The sequence below is a fragment of the Ranitomeya variabilis genome, chromosome 6, assembly GCF_051348905.1.
Source record: "Ranitomeya variabilis isolate aRanVar5 chromosome 6, aRanVar5.hap1, whole genome shotgun sequence".
Lineage (NCBI taxonomy): Eukaryota > Metazoa > Chordata > Amphibia > Anura > Dendrobatidae > Ranitomeya > Ranitomeya variabilis.
This window is the reverse complement of record NC_135237.1, coordinates 443,645,481-443,665,418: the sequence shown is the minus strand read 5'-3', so window position 1 is coordinate 443,665,418 and position 19,938 is coordinate 443,645,481. Positions and strand designations below refer to the sequence as shown.

At 43.5% G+C, this 19,938-nt stretch overlaps 1 protein-coding gene across 19 annotated transcripts in view; it reads right to left on the bottom strand.

Moving 5' to 3' along the window:
• Window positions 1-15,866: 15,866 nt before the first annotated feature.
• Window positions 15,867-19,938, bottom strand: part of DTNA (dystrobrevin alpha) — a 354,562-nt gene continuing 350,490 nt past the window's right edge. For 18 of the 19 annotated variants that reach the window (XM_077270435.1, XM_077270433.1, XM_077270447.1 and 15 more), the window contains one exon: window positions 15,867-17,800. The gene's annotated coding sequence lies outside the window, so the exon portion shown is untranslated. The remainder of the gene's footprint in view (window positions 17,801-19,938) is intronic. The other variant, XM_077270451.1, reaches the window with a different exon arrangement.

Here is a 19,938-nt window from a genome sequence, read left to right as displayed (position 1 = left end):
GATCCAATTTTATTTTTTCCAATGGGAAGAGGGTCACATGACACTTTAAACTTCTAGAGAATTTCACAAGAAAAACAATGGTGTGCTTGGTTTTAACCCCCCAAGGGTGGTTTGCACGTTAATGACCAGGCCAATTTTTACAATTCTGAGCACTGTCCCTTTATGAGGTTATAACTCTGGAACGCTTCAATGGATCCTGATGATTCTGACATTGTTTTCCCATCACATATTGTACTTCATGATAGTGGTAACATTTCTTTGATATTACCTGTGTTTATTTGTAAAAAAAATTTGAAAATTTTTGAAAATTTCGCAATTTTCCAACTTTGAATTTTTTATACCCTTAAATCACAGATATGTTACACAAAATACTTAATAAGTAACATTTCCCACATGTCTACTTTACATCAGCACAATTTTGAAACCAAAATGTTTTTTTGTTACGGAGTTATAAGGGTTAAAAGTTGACCAGCAATTTCTCATTTTTACAGCACCATTTTTTTTTATGGACCACATCACATTTGAAGTCACTTTGAGGGGTCTATATGATAGAAAATACCCAAGCTTGACACTATTCTAAAAACTGCACCCCTCAAGGTGCCCAAAACCACATTCAAGAAGATTATTAACCCTTCAGGTGTTTCACATGAATTTTTGGAATGTTTTAAAAAAATGAACATTTAATTTTTTTTTCACAAAACATTTACTTCAGATCCAATTTGTTTTATTTTACCAATGGTAACAGAAGAAATTGGACCACAAAAGTTGTTGTACAATTGGTCATGAGTATGCTGATACCCCATATGTGGGGGTAAACCACTGTTTGGGCGCATGGCAGAGCTCGGAAGGGAAGAAGCGCCGTTTGACTTTTCAATGCAAAATTGACTGGAATTGAGATAGGACGCCATGTCGCATTTGGAGAGCCCCTGATGTGCCTAAACACTGAAACCCCCCACAAGTGACACCATTTTGGAAAGTAGACCCCCTAAGGAACTTATATAGATGTGTGGTGAGCACTTTGACCCACCAAGTGCTTCACAGAAGTTTATAATGTAGAGCCGTAAAAATAAAAATCATATTTTTTCACTAAAATGATCTTTTTGCCCCCAATTTTTTATTTTTCCAAGGGTAACAGATGAAATTGGACCCCAAAAGTTGTTGTGCAATTTGTCCTGAGTACGCTGATACCCCATATGTGGGGGTAAACCACTGTTTGGGCGCATGGCAGAGCTCGGAAGGGAAAGAGCGCCATTTGAATTTTCAAAGCAAAATTGACTGGAATTGAGATAGGACGCCATGTCGTGTTTGGAGAGTCCCTGATGTGCCTAAACAGTGGAATCCCCCAACAAGTGACACTATTTTGGAAAGTAGACCCCCTAAGGAACTTATCTAGAAGTGCTGTGAGAACTTTGAACCCCCAAGTGTTTCACTACAGTTTATAACGCAGAGCCATGAAAATAAAAAAAAAAATTTCCACAAAAATTATTTTTTAGCCCCCAGTTTTGTATTTTTCCAAGGGTAACAGGAGAAATTGGACCCCAAAAGTTGTTGTCCAATTTGTCCTGAGTACGCTGATACCCCATATGTGGGGAGGAACCACCGTTTGGGCGCATGGCAGAGCTCGGAAGGGAAGGAGCGCCGTTTGGAATGCAGACTTAGATGGATTGGTCTGCAGGCGTCATGTTGCATTTGCAGAGCCCCTGATGTACCTAAACAGTAGAAACCCCCCACAAGTAACACATATTGGAAACTAGACCCCCAAAGGAACTTATCTACGGGACGGGAGATAAGCACGGGAGAGCTCGGAAGGGAAGGAGCACTGTTTTACTTCTTCAACGCAGAATTGGCTGGAATTGAGATCATACGCCATGTCGCGTTTGGAGACCCCCTGATGTGCCTAAACAGTGGAAACCCCCCAATTCTAACTGAAGCCCTAACCCACACACCCCTAAACCTATTCCCAACCCTAACCACACCCCTAACCCAAACACGCCCCTAACCCTAATCCCAACCACACCCCTAACCCTAATCCCAACCATAACCCTAACCACACCCTTAACCCTAATCCCAACCGTAAATGTAATCCAAACCCTAACCCTAATTTTAGCCCCAACCCTAACCAAAACCCTAACTTTAGCCCCAACCCTAACACTAACTTTAGCCCCAACCCTAACTGTAGCTCTAACCCTAGCTTTAGCCCCAACCATAACCCTAATGGGAAAATTGAAATAAATACATTTTTTCTATTTTATTATTTTTCCCTAACTAAGCTGGTGATGAAGGGGGTTTGATTTACTATTTATAGTGGGGGGTTTTTTAGCGGATTTTTATGATTGGCAACAGTCACACACTAAAAGACGCTTTTTATTGCAAAAAAGTTTTTGCGTCTCCACATTTTGAGAGCTATAATTTTTCCATATTTTGGTCCACAGAGTCATGTGAGGTCTTGTTTTTTTTTGCGGGACGAGTTGACATTTTTATTGGTACCATTTTCGGGCATGTGACATTTTTTGATCGCTTTTTATTCCGATTTTTGTAAGGCAGAATGACCAAAATCCAGCTATTCTTGAATTTTTTTTTTTTTTTTTTGGGGGGGGAGGGGGCGTTTATACCGTTCCACGTTTGGTAAAATTGATAACGTAGTCTTATTCTTCAGGTCAGTACGATTACAGCGATACCTCATTTATATTTTTTTGTTTTGGCGCTTTTATATGATAAAAACTATTTTATATAAAAAATAATTATTTTTGCATCGCTTTATTCTGAGGACTATAACTTTTTAATTTTTTCGCTGATGATGCTGTATGGCAGCTCGTTTTTTGTGGGACAAGATGATGTTTTCAGCGGTACCATGGTTATTTATATCCGTCTTTTTGATCGTGTGTTATTCCACTTTTTGTTCGGCGGTATGATAATAAAGCTTTGTTTTTTGCCTCTTTTTTACGGTGTTATTATTATTATTATTATTATTGTTTATTTATATAGCACCATTGATTCCATGGTGCTGTACATGAGAAGGGGTTACATCAAAATACAAATATCACTTACAGTAAACAAAACTAACAATGACAGACTGGTACAGCGGGAAGAGGACCCTGCCCTTGCAGGCTTACAATCTACAGGATTGTGGGGAAGGAGACAGTAGGTCGAGGGTTGCAGTAGCTCCAGTGGTGTTGAGGTGGCCGTGTAGTCTTTACAGGCTGTAAGCTTCTTTGAAGAGATGGGTGTTCACAGAAGGGGTTAACTAGTGGGACAGTTTTATAGGTTGGGTCGTTATGGACACGGCAATACTAAATATGTATACTTTTTTTTTTGTATTTAAAGAAATGTGTTTATTGGAACAATATTTTTTTTTCTTTAATTAGAATTTTTTTTTTTACATATGTAAATATATATATATATATATATATATACATATATATATATACATACATATACATATATACAGTGGGGCAAAAAAGTATTTAGTCAGTCAGCAATAGTGCAAGTTCCACCACTTAAAAAGATGAGAGGCGTCTGTAATTTACATCATAGGTAGACCTCAACTATGGGAGACAAACTGAGAAAAAAAAATCCAGAAAATCACATTGTCTGTTTTTTTATCATTTTATTTGCATATTATGGTGGAAAATAAGTATTTGGTCAGAAACAAAATTTCATCTCAATACTTTGTAATATATCCTTTGTTGGCAATGACAGAGGTCAAACGTTTTCTGTAAGTCTTCACAAGGTTGCCACACACTGTTGTTGGTATGTTGGCCCATTCCTCCATGCAGATCTCCTCTAGAGCAGTGATGTTTTTGGCTTTTCGCTTGGCAACACGGACTTTCAACTCCCTCCAAAGGTTTTCTATAGGGTTGAGATCTGGAGACTGGCTAGGCCACTCCAGGACCTTGAAATGCTTCTTACGAAGCCACTCCTTCATTGCCCTGGCGGTGTGCTTTGGATCATTGTCATGTTGAAAGACCCAGCCACGTTTCATCTTCAATGCCCTTGCTGATGGAAGGAGGTTTGCACTCAAAATCTCACGATACATTGCCCCATTCATTCTTTCATGTACCCGGATCAGTCGTCCTGGCCCCTTTGCAGAGAAACAGCCCCAAAGCATGATGTTTCCACCACCATGCTTTACAGTAGGTATGGTGTTTGATGGATGCAACTCAGTATTCTTTTTCCTCCAAACACGACAAGTTGTGTTTCTACCAAACAGTTCCAGTTTGGTTTCATCAGACCATAGGACATTCTCCCAAAACTCCTCTGGATCATCCAAATGCTCTCTAGCAAACTTCAGATGGGCCCGGACATGTACTGGCTTAAGCAGTGGGACACGTCTGGCACTGCAGGATCTGAGTCCATGGTGGCGTAGTGTTTTACTTATGGTAGGCCTTGTTACATTGGTCCCAGCTCTCTGCAGTTCATTCACTAGGTCCCCCCGTGTGGTTCTGGGATTTTTGCTCACCGTTCTTGTGATCATTCTGACCCCACGGGGTGGGATTTTGCGTGGAGCCCCAGATCGAGGGAGATTATCAGTGGTCTTGAATGTCTTCCATTTTCTAATTATTGCTCCCATTGTTGATTTCTTCACTCCAAGCTGGTTGGCTATTGCTGATTCAGTCTTCCCAGCCTGGTGCAGGGCTACAATTTTGTTTCTGGTGTCCTTTGACAGGTCTTTGGTCTTCACCATAGTGGAGTTTGGAGTCAGACTGTTTGAGGGTGTGCACAGGTGTCTTTTTATACTGATAACAAGCTTAAACAGGTGCCATCACTACAGGTAATGAGTGGAGGAAAGAGGAGACTCTTAAAGAAGAAGTTACAGGTCTGTGAGAGCCAGAAATCTTGATTGTTTGTTTCTAACCAAATACTTATTTTCCACCATAATATGCAAATAAAATGTTAAAAAACAGACAATGTGATTTTCTGGATTTTTTTTTCTCAGTTTGTCTCCCATAGTTGAGGTCTACCTATGATGTAAATTACAGATGCCTCTCATCTTCTTAAGTGGTGGAACTTGCACTATTGCTGACTGACTAAATACTTTTTTGCCCCACTGTATATATACACAGTATATATATATATTTTTTTTTACTTTGTCCCAGGGTGGGACATCATTGTAGTGTCAGATTGCTGATCTGACACTTTGCAAAGCACTGTGTCAGATCTGCGATCTGACGGGCAGTGCTGCAGGCTTGCCGATGCCTGCTCTCAGCAGGCGCTTGCATGCCACCTCCCTGCAGGACCCGGAAGGAGCCCCGTGGCCATTTTGGATCCGGGGCCTGCAGGGAGGAGACGCTCGGAACGTGATCACACCACGTTGTTCTTAGGGTCTCAGGGAAGAATGCAGGGAGCCCCCTCCCTGCGCGATGCTTCCCTATGCTGCCGGAACGCTGCGATCATGTTTGATCGCAGTATTCCTGGGGTTAATGTGCCAGGAGTGGTCCGTGACCGCTCCTGGCACATAGTGCCGGATGTCAGCTGTAATAATCAGCTGACACCCGGTGGCGATCGGCCACGCTCCCCCCGTGAGCGTGGCTGATTGCCCACGACGTACTATCCTGTCCCTGGTAATTAAGTCCCAGGTCACTTCGACGGGATAGTATGTCATATGGCAGAAAGGGGTTAATATAACTTTAATGTATCATGAGTTATTTACAAGTTTCTCTTTGTTTACAGCCATTGACATGTCGCAGAGGTTAACACGTGAGGAGCGGATAGAAATTGTGTTGATATCTGGTGAACGCTGTACCCGGGTCATTGCAGATTTCAATGCAAGACACCCTACGCAAGAAAACTGTCACCATTCCCATGTTATTTAGGTCTATCCATATAAATGGCCCACCCAAAAAAGTTTGCCTCATCACTGAACATAATGTTCTGTGTAAATTAAAGGTCCCGTTCCAATTTTTGTTTTGCCCATTCTGCAAATTTTTCCATCTCCTCTGCTGCCAATGTCGGCTTGAATCGCACTGCACTCGGGTGACATCCGAGTGCAATAAGATGTTTCATTCGCACCCATAGACTTATATGGGTGCGTGTCAGCCGAGTCTCGCTGCCAATTTCTGCATGTTGCGATTGTTCTCTAATGCCATATAGGCAAGAGAAAACAATCGCAGATCTGAGATGCCACATAGTATAACATGGGCAGTGTGGAATGTGATGTTTTATAGCATAGCACTCGACCATGTTATACGATAGTGTGACTCCAGCCATAGAGGGATCATCTTCTATAACATCCACATGCCCTGAAAGAACATAGGGATGGCGTTCAAGTGCTGGGACATCCACTTTAACTTCTTTATAGCTGAGCAATTTTTATTTTTTTCGCTCTTGTTTTTCCCTTTCTTTCTTCCAAGAGCTGTAACTTCTTATTTTCCTGCTGATAAAACAATGTTAGAGCTTTTTTTTTGAGGGACAAATTATACTTTTGAATGACACCGTGCATTTTATTACATTTTGCACTGGAAAATGGGAAAAAAACATTCCAAGTGAAGTGAAATTAAGAAAAAAAAAAATTCCTCAATTGTTGTTTGGGTTTTGTTTTCTCGATGTTCTTTCTGCAGTAAAAATGACATGGAAATATCATTATTCAGGCCAGTCCGATTATGAGCATACCAAACTTGCATATTTTTTGTTTTAAGTGGTGAAGAAAATTCATTAAAAAAAAAATTAGCTTGAGTTGCCATTTTCCAAAACTCATAATATTTTTAATTTTCCGTCCATAGAGTTGTGTGAAGGCACATTTTTTGTGTGGTAACCTGATGTTTTAATTGATACTATTTTGGGGTATATGCAATGCTTTCATTGCTTCTTATTAAATTTTCTTGTATAATTCCAGCAACCAAAAACCTGCAATTCTGGCATTTTGATTTTTTTTCTCTTTACAGTTTTAACAAATTGGATTAATTAATTTTATATTTTCATAGATAAGACTTTTCTAAACATGATAATACAAAGTGTAGTGTTTTTTTTTTACATTTACCACTGTTAACTTGGGAAAAGGGGATTAATTCAAATTTATATTTTACATTTTTATTTTACTTTTTAAAATTATTTTTTCTTTACTGTTTACTTTGTTAGTCCCCTTAGGGCAGTGTTCCCCAACTCCAGTCCTCAAGAGCCACCAACAGCTCATGTTTTCAGGATTTCCTTAGTATTTCACAGGTGATGGAATTCCTGCCTGTGCAGGTGATGCAATTATCACCTGGGAAATACTAAGGAAATCTTGACATGACCTGTTGGTGGCTCTTGAGGACTGGAATTGTGGAACACTGCCTTAGGGGATGACGATTGTTTGCTTTATATATTGAAAATCACCATTGAAGGGTGTTCATCCCGTTCTCGGCTATCACAGGAGACTCCCCAAATGTATGGAGGAAGGTACTGTGGTCATAGGAGACCAAAAATGAACTTTTGGGTCACAGAGGTAAACTCTATGTCTGGCACCAAAGCAACACAGTTAATCACCCCATGAACACCATCCCCACAGTGAAACACAGTGGTGGCAGGATCATGCTGTGGGGATGTTTTTTGACAGCAGACACATTGTAGTTGTACAAATTATAAAAGTACAGCAGCATAAATGGAAAGTCACAAAATAAATCTGTAAGGTTTTTAAAAATCGATTTTTAATGAAGAAATAATTCCATTCCAAAATATAGACACACAGTTATAACCACTTCAAAATAGGACATGTCCCATGTAGGTTCCAACACACACAAAACAATACTTAACAGCAATACAAAATTTTCCATACAGTAGTAGTTTTGTTACAATACCAATGAAAGTTGTCAATTTTTTTAGTGTTTCCGTTCTTGCAGTCTTCAAGTGATCAAGTGCACGAGTTATAGAATTACAAATATCAGTAACCTTGAGATTTTCTTAGTTTGCTATTTTTGGTTGTGAAGGTACAAGGCCTGTTCCAATATTGAGGATCACTCATATCTGCTTTGTCTATAGGTACCGTCACATTAAGCGACGCTGCAGCGATAGCGACAGCGATGCCGATCGCTGCAGCGTCGCTGTGTGGTCGCTGGAGAGCTGTCACACAGACCGCTCTCCAGCGACCAACGATGCCGAGGTCCCCGGGTAACCAGGGTAAACATCGGGTTACTAAGCGCAGGGCTGCGCTTAGTAACCCGATGTTTACCCTGGTTACCAGCGTAAAAGTAAAAAAAACAAACAGTATATACTCACCCAGCGTCCCCCAGCTTCTGCTTCCTGACACTGACTGAGCTCCGGCCCTAACAGCACAGCGGCTTTCACTTTCACTTTAGGGCCGGCGCTCAGTCAGTGTCAGGAAGCAGACGCTGGGGGAGGTATGACGCTGGGTGAGTATGTACTGTTTGTTTTTTTTACTTTTACGCTGGTAACCAGGGTAAACATCGGGTTACTAAGCGCGGCCCTGCGCTTGGTAACCCGATGTTTACCCTGGTTACCAGTGTAAAACATCGCTGGTATCGTTGCTTTTGGTGTCAAACACAACGATACACAGCGATCGGACGACCAAATAAAGTTCTGGACTTTATTCAGCGACCAGCGACATCACAGCAGGATCCTGATCGCTGCTGCGTGTCAAACTAAACGATATCGCTAGCGAGGACGCTGCAACGTCACTGATCGCTAGCGATATCGTTTAGTGTGACGGTACCTTATTAGTTTGACTCCACTTGATAAACGACGCAACCTGAGGCTGCCCATATTTACAAGGTCTATCTACAATTAACTTATCTGTTTCCTGCACAATGACTTAGCAGCTATTTTGTGGGCTGAACACACATTCCAGCTTCTTCAGTCCCAACCCAATAGAATCAGTGGGGTAATCACTTCACAGGTAATAAGGATAATAAAACTTCTTAATACCCTTTTCAGCCCACAAAATTTGAGCTCCTTTGCACTTGACAGGAGAATTACAAGGTGGGAAGGAAACACTAGAAATAATACCTTTGCTAACTAATTATTACATGACCCATGCAAAGAAAAAGGAAAACAACACAAAAGTATCCTAGTAAAGTATCGTAATGAAGGCCACGCAAATCATATGCTAAAAACTGTAAATATTCTACATTCTAATTACCTCTCTGTATACATTCTGTGAACACTCAAAAAGCAATATCTGGAATCCAGCCTGCTCTATGATTAAACCCTACATATGTTTACCACGGTCTAAAGTGGGCTACATGAACCACTTAAAATAATAGTTGGAAATATTACTTCAATCTCACAGGGTAGACATGGCTGATCCTATATTGCCAAACACTTCTCCCGAAAGCTCCCTGCAGCTAACCCTTAGGTCTCACTCAGACATGTGTGAAAATCGGTTTGAGATCGGACTGTCATGGATCTCCTGACCCAAGAGGGACAGCTTTCTAGAAATATATTAACACTAGAAGTCCCAGAAATTTGGAGCTCCCCCCTGAAGTCCTGAAAGAGGGTCAAATGACCCTTAGGGTACCGTCTCACAGTGGCACTTTGGTTGCTACGACGGTACGATCCGTGACGTTCCAGCGATATCCATACGATATCGCAGTGTCTGACACGCAGCAGCGATCAGGGACCCCGCTGAGAATCGTACGTCGTAGCAGATCGTTTGAAACTTTCTTTCGTCGCTGGATCTCCCGCCGTCATCGCTGGATCGGTGTGTGTGACACCGATCCAGCGATGCGTTCGCTTGTAACCAGGGTAAACATCGGGTTACTAAGCGCAGGGCCGCGCTTAGTAACCCGATGTTTACCCTGGTTACCATCGTAAATGTAAAAAAACCCAAACAGTACATACTCACATTCCGGTGTCCATCAGGTCCCTCGCCGTCTGCTTCCCGCACTGACTGTGAGCGCCGGCCGTAAAGTAAAAGCAGAGCACAGCGGTGACGTCACCGCTGTGCCCTGCTTTCCGGCTGGCACTCACAGTCAGTGCGGGAAGCAGATGGCGAGGGACCTGACGGACACCGGAATGTGAGTATGTACTGTTTTTTGTTTTTTTTTACATTTACGATGGTAACCAGGGTAAACATCGGGTTACTAAGCGCGGCCCTGCGCTTAGTAACCCGATGTTTACCCTGGTTACCCGGGGACTTCGGCATCATTGGTCGCTGGAGAGCTGTGTGACAGCTCCCCAGCGACCACACAACGACTTACCAACGATCACGGCCAGGTCGTATCGCTGGTCGTGATCGTTGGTAAATAGTTTAGTGTAAGGGTACTGTCACACAGTCACACTTTGATCGCTACGACGGTACGATTCGTGACGTTCCAGCGATATCCATACGATATCGCAGTGTCTGACACGCAGCAGCGATCAGGGACCCTGCTGAGAATCGTACGTCGTAGCAGATCGTATGGAACTTTCTTTCGTTGCTTGATCACCCGCTGACATCGCTGGATCGTTGTGTGTGACAGCGATCCAGCGATGTGTTCGCTTGTAACCAGGGTAAACATCGGGTAACTAAGCGCAGGGCCGCGCTTAGTAACCCGATGTTTACCGTGGTTACCAGCGTAAACGTAAAAAAAACAAACAGTACATACTCACATTCCGGTGTCTGTCCTCCGGCGTCTCAGCTTCTCTGCACTGTGAGCGCCGGCCAGCCAGAAAGCGAGCACAGCGGTGACGTATGACGTCACCGCTCTGCTTTCCGGCCGCTGTGCTTACACAGTGCAGAGAAGCTGAGACGCCGGGGGACAGACACCGGAATGTAAGTGTGTACTGTTTGTTTTTTTTACGTTTACGCTGGTAACCAGGGTAAACATCGAGTTACCCGATGTTTACCCTGGTTACCCGGGGACTTCGGCATCGCTCCAGCGCCGTGATTGCAACGTGTGACCGCAGTCTACGACGCTGGAGCGATAATCATACGATCGCTGCGACGTCACGGATCGTGCCGTCGTAGCGATCAAAATGGCACTGTGTGACGGTACCCTAACGGTACCCTTAGTCCAAACTGACAACTCTGATGGCTCCAATTAGCATCCTTTCATTTGTAAATGTGGCCATTGCCTGAGGAATCTGCAGGGGGCAATTGTGTTGATCCACCTCAACAAAGGTCTTGTAAGAAAGTGTAAACAAAAGAATGTAAGCTGCTCCTGAGTGTGTCTGCCCACCCCCCAGCTGCATTGTTGTTCGACCTGTCTCTGGGTTCCAAAAGGTAGAAATGTTATATGACCCCTCTCTGGGACTTCTAGTGTTAAACGGTCACTCTGGTTGGGAGTGAGTTGCCAGTCCGTGCAGCGGTGGTCAGTGCTTAGACCGATTGGCACGGACATCTGAATAAGCCTTTACCTTGACTTCTCATATGAAAGCACCAATGAATGTGATATACCATTCATCTATTTTTTCATGGCACTTTTTCTTCAACTCATTTTTGGGTCATGAAAACAAATCAAAGAAAGAAAAGCTATAAACCATAATTGATAAAAAAAGATATTATAGAATACCATGCAGTTATTATATAGTGTATAGTAAATATCCTGTAATCTGGAATTAATGGCACCTTAATAGTCAGATTATCATACCTCTGAACATAACATCACAAGAAAATGTGGGGGAAAAAAGATCAAAGGATACAATACAAATATAAATTCTGCCAAGTGATAGAGCCTGAACCAAACGTGATTGGAAAAACAAAGGGACCCATTGTAGGTTGCGTGAAGCTTGCCATTAAGTTCTGCTGAAATAGCTGGTACCCTACATCCAGAGGCATGCCAAAAATTCCAAGTGTTCTTCAACCAATGGATAATATGGGACCCTAAGCACAAAATAGGGTGCTCCTAACTCCAAAGATACTTTAATATGAGAGCTTTGTCAGAGACTGGGAAACACAGCTCTACTGAAAGGGATTCCAGGTCTTTGGAGCACTGGGATCCATGGATGGTCCCATAACATTAATCTCCACCAATTATCTATGTGAAATGTTAGATTACCGTATATATTTTTCTTGAAGTCAACTTTAAAGCTAGATATTGTCCAATGTTATGCATCTCACAATGCTTTTAAACATCTAGTTAACCATTTTTTTGTGATCTACTGAGATCTTGCAGCATGAAAGTGTTACGATAAAAGCCAAGTGCTGGGTAACACCAGATTAAAGAATTACTACAACTACATTTTTCTAAGATAAGTTGTAATAAACACATTTGAAATGTAACAAAACCACTTCAGGATTTGTTTTAGGGAAGCAAAGTAAAAAAAAAACAAAAAAAAAACTGAAGCACTAAAACGCCTTATCAAATAATAATCAAGCACACAATACACTCAAACCTTTATTCATCCCCCAGATTTATCAACTGCCTCATGATTTTCAGTTGAGGACATCATTATGGACGTATCTGGATTGAGTGGTTTAAAGCAACGAGAGTTAAGTCTAAAACATACAAATGTAAACAACCTTGGTTTTGTGAGGTCAAAGGGGTTATTCACTTTCAGAAAAGATTTTTCTACAAGTGCCTTTAATAGTTAAAGTGCCTTACTTGCCCTTCCCAGGTCCAGCAGTTTCTGTGGCTACTCTCAATGTCAGTTGTCTGTGGCACTGATGTCATGTTGACAGTTCTGCAGACATCTGTCTCCGAGTTCAGCGACTCTGCCAGTACAATGGCATGGGCTCACTGATTGGCTGCCACTGAGCTTAGCTGTCCGCAGCGCTGTCAACATGGCGTCAGACTACAGACAACAACAGAGTTGGGGAGTAGCCAGCGAGACTCAGCAGAGTAAGCAAAAGACAATTTTTTCTTTTTTACTACTAGGAGAATTTATAGGAAACTTTTCTGAAAAAAGACAACCCCTTCAACCTTCAATCAGTAAATACATATTACAACGCTTCTCAGATTATTCATTCACATTGATAATTGGCAGACACATGGAAAGGCCGGATTTACACATCCATGTTTCGCAACCGTGTCTGCAACACAATGTATGGACAGGCTACAAGGGTCCTGACCTGAACTCCGCCGCTTCATATACGAGGCTAATGAGTTCAGGTCATGAGACCCTTGGCCGGTCATCCATGAAACTTGGATGTGCGAGTCCAGCCTTGAAGGACAACCTCCATTAAATTCATTATCTGCAATCCTGTACATTATAACTAAACTCCACCAAAGCAGCATGTCTGTAACATCTTTAAACAAGATGCATGTCAAGCAGTGTGACATAAGGGTCCTTTCCTGTAGTCGCCCTTAGCAAAAGGTAACCGTTTGGTGCACTTTGAACTTTGTCCCTGTCCCTACCAACCTATCGCCCCTGTAGATCTTACTGACCAACTGCTTTCCAGTGTTCTATACTTAAAAAGGCCCTTGTCTGCACTGCATGTCTGTTTTCAGAAGAAGATTGTATTCCGTATGAAGTAGCCTTAGTGGAGCATCTTTCTTTGGAACTTTGCACCATACTCCGTTACTCCTCATGTAAATTAATAAATTAACAACCGTGTGTTATTTCCCATATGAAAGGGGTGTGTCCCTTTACATTCGGACACTTAACGCTGATTGGACATTATCAGTGGGTAGGGACACCCCTCCAACTAGCGCAACACTTGTCCATTTATATATTTCTGTGCGGAATACCAGAAATTGCACAATGCAGAGTTTTACAAAAGTGCCCCATAAATATTAAATAATCAGTAATGCAATGGTTTAAGAAAACATGTCAGGAAAGCCGATCACTCATCTTCACCTTCAGGCCAGTGTCACATGAGTGTTGTTTCTCTCTCGAGAATCGGCTCCATTATGATAATGGCACTCTGATCAGTGTCAGCTTAGTGTGATCCAATTGGCTCACATGAGAGAAACCTATCACAGGTGAGAAGATGGAGAACTTAATTTCTCCATCTTCTTCATTGTCTGGGTCCATGGATGTCCGACAGGACTGCACTTGCTTGACATCTGAGTGCAATCCGATGATTTCCATGCACCCACAGACATGAATGGGTGCGTGTCATCCGATTTGAAGAGCAAATCACAGCATGCTGCCATTTTTTCCGATGACATTTGGTCTGTGGAAAAATACGCAGATCTGCACTGTCCCATTATATAACATTGGTTCAAGTGCCATCCGATAAAACATCAGATAGCACTCGTCCGAGCTATATGCTCGTGTGAACGAGCCCTGAGAGGGGACTTAATAGCTTTCCTGACATGTCTTTTTAGTAAAACATTGCATTCCACATAAACAACAGTACTAATATATAATTGACAACTAGGAGTTACCATTACCCTTGTCAATAAGCTGTATACCTACATGACATGGCTCATCAGTGCTGGTACTGTCAGACTATAGTGATCTGTGAGAAATGGGACACAATACAATTTTTTTCCCCAGAAATGGTTAGTCCATATTAAATGCACAATACTGTGCCTTGGATACCTGGGCAGCACTTAGCGTGTTCTGAAGCAGAGGAAAGCTGTATGTCCTGGGCAACTAACAACAAGAGGGATGATGCTGACTTTCCAACAATAATGGCCTATGGGTGGTAAAATTAGGAAATACCCTTAAATAAATTTGTCAGGTAACAATCCAGGATCTCCTCGTTTACGGTTGTAAAAATGCTTGCATTTGTTCAGAACCCATTCCACATACGCTAATACACTGGGAACTCTGGCTACACATTTGCACCATTTTTATTTGCTCTACCTAAAGGCTATGGGCCCCTGAAACAGGATTCTTACACCTTAAGGACCACTGTGAATTAGTATATCTAGAACAAATTTCATGATGTAATATTTATTCTTTCATTTTCAGACCCTCCTTTCATTTTTTGTTTGCAACTCGATTTTTTCAGACTTTTCTCATGTGAATGTGTCTCTCCCAGTAATTAATGTTGGAGATGATTTCTGTGAACTCAGAATGCTGTTGCCTTCACTAGCTCTCATGTACAGTATCAGTATAACTTTATTTCTCCACATCTCAGATTATGTGTCCATGGGGCGTATTGGCAGCTCTTTGGTCACAGCAGATACCCCGCTCTGCCCAAAGCCCTGCCCCCTTTTATATGCACAGTGATTCCGCCTGTGTTCACTGAACACATGAGGAATCACTGCATCCTATACATAGACTGTGTTATTTATCTTGCGGAGACTGAGCATCTCCGCAAGATAGACATGCTGCGGTCTAGAAAGACGCGCCACATGTCCGTTACGCAGGTCTGCCACCTGCGTGCTTGTACGCATAGTGGAGATAGGATTTCATAAAATCCCCTCCACTATGCTGTAAGATCTGGAGGCTGTGGATTGGACGCTGCGGCTGTACGCAGTGTCCAATACGCAGCAAAAACTCAAGCAATACGCCCCGTGGAAACATACCCTAAGACTACTTTCGCACATGGCATCTCCAGTGTGGACCTCCCGTAGCCGTGATTCCACATTTACTGCTGTTGATATAATTGAAAAGTTGGGGCAGGGAAGCTTCACGTTAATATCTTTACATTGCAAAGGGTCAAATTTGCACCTATATTTTCAACATAAATTGACTTGCTGCCTGATCCCAAACCCACAGCTCCTTTCAAATTATGCTGTGCATATATTGCACTATTTTGCCACTGTAAAATGTAGTGGATTTTTTTTTTCCACAAGTGAATAGAATAGTCTGTGTTATCTTTCCTCTCTGAAGACTCGCTTTTCCCCCACTCCACACTGTGCTCTGCTTTGTACAATATCCTTCCTCTGCTTGCTAATATTTCTTACAAATAAGAGGAGGGGAAGTGTTGAGCAAGCCACCGCAGACAGGAGCACAGGAGCAGTGTCCTGTCTGATCTATCTCAGGAGCAGCACGACCAGCCTTATACACTGGGCGCTACTAATGCAAAACAATAGGACATTTTTAATGAAAATAAGTTGCTCAGTTTATCATTTAGGAAGGAAAATGTTAGTGAAATGGAGTCCATAGCCTTTAGGTACAACTCTTTTCAGAGATATATTCCACACAGGCTTTATTTAACAACCAACATAGAAAATGGAAAGTGAACAATTTTCTAACATGACAAATAAATTCCACTGTGTACACAGACATTTTACTACATGGCGGTTTTCCTGCCCTCCCCAGCCATAATCCAGTGCATCTAATTTTTAGGATTGTGTGTTTCCCCCTTATTCTCTCCGGAACATGCAAGCCCTTGTGCTTTTCACTGCTACCCTTACTTGCCCCAGCACGCATGCAAAATGTCTGGTGGCCATAAGGCATTCAGAAAACAACGTATATTTGCTGCTTATATGTCGGGGGACATTTTGCTGCATATTTGTGTGTATGTCATCACGTTTTAGTAGGACCTCGTAATATCACGTTGCTAACCCTAAGTGGCAGATTTCCTTTACTTGCAAGCATGCTGTAATGCTGTAACTGCGACCTACAAAGGCTTAAAAAAAAGCAAAACAATTTTAAAAAACACAGTTGATATTTTATATCTGTAACAAACCACAAAATAACGCCGAAAAGAAAAATGTGAGGCAACAGCAATATGGTAGAGAATATGTTTTGGGGATTTTATGGCACCTGTGGTTATAAATAGCTTTATCATTTCAGCTGCCAAGGACGGGCATGCTGTACCCGGCAGAACCCTGCAGCAGGGAGAGGGTTAATTATGAGTAGCTCAAAACATAGTTCACAGTTTTAATAGCATCTGTGTGGATTGCAAAAACTAGATTCTATGTAGTCTGAACAATGTATAATTTGTCTACTTTTTTGTATATGATAGTGTCTATATTGAAAATGAAAAATATATATATTTATATATAGATATATACACTAAAAACGTGTATGGCTGATTTGTGAGCTCTTGAGAGGAAAAGAAATACAAAAATTATACAATTAGCCCTAACTTTATTATTTTATTTCAATGGGCTTTGTACACATAAATCTCTGTACCTTTTCAGAACCAATAAAAATAAATGTGAATCAATGCATTCAATTCTATCCAGTGACTCAAATAGACGTAAGGAACTCTAAGGAACTGCTGCTCTACCGCCATCACCGCTTCCAACAAACTGATATCCAGGATTGCAGTCCCACGTCAAGTGCAAATCCCGCTGTAGTAGAATTAAATAAAAAGTGCTGTTCTTGTTATCACCAAGACGATCACCATCCATGTGCACTGCCGGCTGCGGGAGCCAGTAGCTGTCTCAGATGTTATAGTCCCAGCTAAAAAAAGGGGGCTCTACTGCAGCAAGGCCATGCATTGCACAATGGCTGACGATGCAGGGGGGACGCTTGCCTCCATACTGCTACTAGATAAGTGGCTGAGTAGGTTCAAATGGAACTAAGGCACTCAGACAAATAGTAGTAACAGCTGATATCATACAAATCATTGGCTTCTGTGGTCCACCACCACGTGGTGAGAGAGGATCTCCTCTGGTAAATTGGCGAGTGACAGAGAAGACGTTTGCATACACCTGGTTGATAGATTCAGTGTTTCTCTACAGTGCATTCACAAGCTTGTCTGAATACTTCTTTTCCCTTCCCCTTGGAAGTAAGGGATATTTCACTTCTCAAAAGATGAGACTGCCTGGCAATCTGCATTGATTGACAGCTCGTCTACATCTGACATATGACAATGAATATGTGCAAATGGCTATATTTTTTTAAAAATGAGAAATTTTGATCTAAGATCAAATAAAAGTTTTTGTTTTCTTTTGGAAAGTAATAGTTATAACACACATCTACAAACTACACGGCTTAGAACAAATGTGCTCTGCTACATTCCGGTGGATTCTGATGGGGTTCATTGTACTAGAAGATGCAGCAGGCGAGGTCAACCTGCAATTTTCCTGCGGGATTGATGGTTGACATCCACGACTTCTCATGCTACGTGCATCTTCTCCATACTATGACTTTTCTGGAACAAAATAAAACAGGATAGATTCAGCTTACATTACCTAGATAAATATATTGCACCTGGACAATTACAAAGAACCTTCTTGTCCCTGCCAGTGAAAGATCCTTCTTCCTGTGCTGTGTGCTAAAGCGAAGTGGTTGGAGTAGAGTTGTTGTAGAAGTGTTCTGTGGTTTGCTGTAGTTATTATTATAGTGCTTTGGAACAAAGCACTATACTGTTATTCCATCGTGGATAACTTCTTCTTATTCTTCTTATTATTATTCAGTCCGCACGTAATGCGGCCCGAACCGCTTCACTCACAGACTCCAGTGAGGTGTCATTTCGAAGCCAGCGTCCCCAGTGCTAAGTATTTTTCGTGTCGATCGGATTTGTAGTTTTGGCGCAATTTGCGTTTGAAATTTTTTTTTCCCCTCATTGTAATGCATTTCAATAGGGACATTTTCCCATAGGTTATAATGGCCGGGTTTCTGAGGCAATTTGAAATGTACCTGCCACCTGGCTGATTAGCTCATTGATATGCGCAGTCAGGCCCAGTTACTATGCCAACGCCTGCGAACTGTACATGACCACACCAGCAGTTTTGCCAGATAATATCAGCTCTTAAAGTGATAGCACAGCACAATTTCAAAGCACTATCTGTAGTCTTATTATAATTATTGCCCCGCTCACCAAATCGGACCCAGAGTGGCGCCGCCCGCCAAATCGGACCCAGAGTGGCGCCGCCCGCCAAATCGGACCCAGTGTGGCGTGGCCCGCCAAATCGGACCCAGAGTGGCGCCGCCCGCCAAATCGGACCCAGAGTGGCGCCGCCCGCCAAATCGGACCCAGAGTGGCGCCGCCCGCCAAATCGGACCCAGAGTGGCGCCGCCTGCCAAATCGGACCCAAATTCTCCCTGTTATCAGCCATTCCCCGTCCTGCTGTCAGTCTATTCTCTCTGTTATCAGCCATTCCCCCATCCTGCTGTCAGTCTTTTTCTCTGTTATCAGCCATTCCCCTGTCCTGCTGTCAGTCTATTTCTCTCTGTTATCAGCCATTCCCCTGTTGTGCTGTCAGTCTATTCTCTCTGTTATCAGCCATTCCCTTGTCCTGCTGTCAGTCTATTCTCTGTTATCAGCCATTCCCTTATCCTGCTGTCAGTCAGAGTGACCCGGGCCACCAAATCGGACCCAGAGTGACCCGGGCCACCAAATCGGACCCAGAGTGACCCGGGCCACCAAATCGGACCCAGAGTGACCCGGGCCACCAAATTGGACCCAGAGTGACCCGGGCCACCAAATCGGACCCAGAGTGACCCGGGCCACCAAATCGGACCCAGAGTGACCCGGCCCACCAAATCGGACCCAGAGTGACCCGGCCCACCAAATCGGACCCAGAGTGATCCGGCCCACCAAATTGGACCCAGAGTGACCCGGGCCACCAAATCGGACCCAGAGTGACCCGGGCCACCAAATCGGACCCAGAGTGACCCGGGCCACCAAATCGGACCCAGAGTGACCCGGGCCACCAAATCGGACCCAGAGTGACCCGGGCCACCAAATCGGACCCAGAGTGACCCGGCCCACCAAATCGGACCCAGAGTGACCCGGCCCACCAAATCGGACCCAGAGTGACCCGGGCCACCAAATCGGACCCAGAGTGACCCGGGCCACCAAATCGGACCCAGAGGGACCCGGCCCACCAAATCGGACCCAGAGGGACCCGGGCCACCAAATCGGACCCAGAGTGACCCGGGCCACCAAATCGGACCCAGAGTGGCGCCGCCCGCCAAATCGGACCCAGAGTGGCGCCGCCCGCCAAATCGGACCCAGAGTGGCGCCGCCCGCCAAATCGGACCCAGAGTGGCGCCGCCCGCCAAATCGGACCCAGAGTGGCGCCGCCCGCCAAATCGGACCCAGAGTGGCGCCGCCCGCCAAATCGGACCCAGAGTGGCGCCGCCCGCCAAATCGGACCCAGAGTGGCGCCGCCCGCCAAATCGGACCCAGAGTGGCGCCGCCCGCCAAATCGGACCCAGAGTGGCGCCGCCCGCCAAATCGGACCCAGAGTGACCCGGCCCGCCAAATCGGACCCAGAGTGACCCGGGCCACCAAATCGGACCCAGAGTGACCCGGGCCACCAAATCGGACCCAGAGTGACCCGG